We start from the raw sequence: 3,369 nt of genomic DNA on the forward strand, positions 1-3,369 counted from the left end.
CTCTTTCTCCTGTTTGATTGTAGGGAACTTTTGACAAAATGTCCCTTACATGGCGAGAACGAGAACATGAAGCAGAGGACATGGTTGCACTCCATGACCCAGTCACGGTGAACGCGCTTCGGAACTGTGGCCTGCTGAAGTTCTTCCGTATCTCTAGCATGAGAGCACAGATTTCTTTACTGCAGTATATGCTAGATGCTTGGGATCCTGTTAACCAAGTATTTCAGATTAGGGGGAAGTCCTTTCCCTTGACCATAGAGGACATGTACTTCTTGACTGGGTTGTCAAGGCGGGGTGCTCCCATTTCTTTGTCGGGTACGGCTCGAGGGACTACTTCCACCAGAGACTATATCCGTCAGTATTGCCGGGAAGGTTCACTGCCGAGCAAAGACGGCAAGATCAATATCCGTGACATCACTGACAGGTCTCTTAGGTCCATTCTGTTTACTATTGGTAGGATGGCCGGTAGCGCAGCTTTGCATGTTGCCAACAGATCTTATATGCAGCACGCATTGGAGTGTCTCCAACCGAAAGTGTTTAACTGGTGTGATGCAGTACTTATCCAGATGAAAAGTCAATTGACCAAGGTAAAGGACGGGGGGCTGAAGAACTTTGGATTTGGTTCTATTCTCACTGCCTTTGTCTTGGAGAAAATCCCATTGATGCAACCTCAGTACATCTTGCTTGATGTGCCTTCTCCGACCGAGCCACGCATGCAGAGGTGGGTCGACCATATGTCCCGGCATGCTGGTCAACCTCATATTACATTCACTGAGTCCTTCTTTAGGTGGTTCGAGCGTCAGGAGATGGCATTTTCTGAGTATCCATACGTGGGTATGGACTACCGAGGTGATCCGGACTTGGTGCTTCCGGATGGCGAGCAATGGGGTGCTATTGGTAAAATCTCTGACCATATCACTGTTTATTATTTTCGTTCATGATGTTTACTGTTCAAAACTGATCAAACTCTTGGGTGCATGCAGATGTTGGTCCTGTCCGTCCAGTAGCTCGTCCACGATCGCCAGTTGCTGCCCCAGCAGCAGAGCCTGCTAGGAGAGTTGTTATTCGCGACCTTGGTGATACTGAGATACTTGCAGCTATGCAGGAGCAGGTTGAGAGCCTTACTCGTGGCCTTCCGGATGTACAGATTGACGAGTTACCTTTACAGTTGCAGCGGCACACCATCGGCGTGCCTAGACGATGGACTCGTCTCCTGCGCATGATCGCACAGACCGTGACGTACTTTCATGAGCACCATTAGGCTAGGGTGCCCCCTAGCATCTTTTTGAGTTCTAGGTCATATGACCAATTTTGTTTTGATTACAGCACATTATGTACAAACTATAAACAGCTTTATATATTTTGATTTTCGGAGTTTATTTCAGTTTATTGGTGATCCACTTGCATAGCACCGATGCATCCCTTTTTATATATGTTGTAAATGTCTATCTAACACATAGTTTGCCAATGAATTTGTTAATGTGTTCAAGTTTCTGGAAATATGTTGGTATTGAATTGAATCAAACTCTCTTTCCAAAATCTTAACTCTTAGAAACATACGATAAATAGCTGGATTGCGGACTGAATATATACCAGTGAGTTGTAGTATCACAAGTTGTGAGTCTAGCCTAACAATTAGCCGGCGTATACCATGAGCAATGGTATCAGAGAGGAGTTCGATCAACGCACTATACTCAGCGATATTGTTTGTCGACCGTCCAATACACACACCTCTGAAACTCACTAACTCGCCGCTTGGATCAAAAATGGCCCAGGCAGCGGAGGACAAATTCCGCGTACTACGACTTGCTCCGTCGGCATATCCCACATATGTGTCAGAATAATTTGACATCTGCAACAAACGAGAAGGGTGGATTACTACCGAAACAAATATTTTAGCGAAAAAAAAAATACAACAAAAGCACTCAGGTTACTATTTATGCATAGTAACGCTTGAGATACAACCCGTTACGGGGTTGCGCCAGTGGTATTCCGTCATAATCCATTAACTCGTAGGCTCCTTTTGCTAACACCCTTTTAACAATATAGGGACCCATCCATAAGGACTGAAATTTTCCTGCTCCTAATTTATCGGATTCTTGGTCGTAAAGCAAAACCAAGTCACCCTCAGAAAAGTTGCGCGGTTTGACATTCTTGTCAAACTGTGCTTTGACTCGTTTCTTATGAGCCTCGTTCGCCAAAGCGGCATCACGACGGTTTTCATCCAACTGGATCAATTCCAGGAAACGAGCCTCTTCTTCTGAGGTTCCGGGGAGGAGGTCAATTGCGAGTTTAAGAGACGAAATTTCGCACTGGATCGGTAAGACTGCCTCTAGGCCATACACCAATTGGAATGGTGTGAACCCAGTGGCATTCTTTACCGAGGTTCGGTAAGCCCATAATGCTGAGTACAGGATTAGATGCCATCTTCTCTTGTGAACCCCGATCATCCTTTGCAACATACGCTTCAGGACCTTGTTGATTGCCTCAACTTGTCCGTTGGCTTGTGGATAATACGGGGTAGAGCTGTCGTGCGATAGCCCTAGTTTGGCAGCTAATTCAACCATCATGTGATTGCGAAAATGCGATCCATGATCTGTCACTATAGCTTGCGGAACGCCGAACCTGGCGACTATATGATTGAAAAAGAAAAGGGCAGCTGTTTCACCAGTGTTATCCAATGTAGGCATCGCCTCGGCCCATTTGGTAAAATAGTCAACAGCGGCTATAATATACCCATGCCCCCCGGTCGAGGTGGGGTTACATTGCATGAAATCGATGCCCCACTTGGCGAAGGGCCCAACAGCAACTATCGGCTGTAAGGGTGCGGGTGGTCTTCTGGTTTTGCTATCAAAGATCTGACATGCATGGCAACTTCTGACAGCTATTATGCAATCTTTTAAACATAGTTGGCCAGAAATATCCTGCTCGTAAGATTCTTTGTGCTGTTGCATATCCAGATTGATGCCCCCCGCACGCGCCTGAATGACAATCATTCAGGGCTTTTTCGGCCTCCTCATGGGTAAGGCACCTCCTCAGAACCGTATCGACACCACGACGGTAAAGTGTATCACCGACGATCATGTAGTCTTTTGATTGGTATCGTATGCGTTTCCGTTCCGAGTGTGAGGTATTAGGCCTAAATTTTTGGGTTTGGAGATAAACAATGATGTCTCCATACCACTCATCGCTTACTGATATCAGAAACAAATTTTCATCCACGATTGACTCTTCTGATGTTTCATCGTTGGATGACGATGGGAGATCGCATAATAATTCCGTGAAAACTAGAGCTTTCTTCGATTTGGATTTTACAAAATCTAAATCAAACTCTTGAAGGATGGCTATCCATTTTGAATATTTGCCCCC

The sequence above is a fragment of the Pinus tabuliformis genome, chromosome 7 (assembly GCF_031772625.1).
Source record: "Pinus tabuliformis cultivar Carrire ecotype Pingquan chromosome 7, CPIR1, whole genome shotgun sequence".
Taxonomy (NCBI): domain Eukaryota; kingdom Viridiplantae; phylum Streptophyta; class Pinopsida; order Pinales; family Pinaceae; genus Pinus; species Pinus tabuliformis.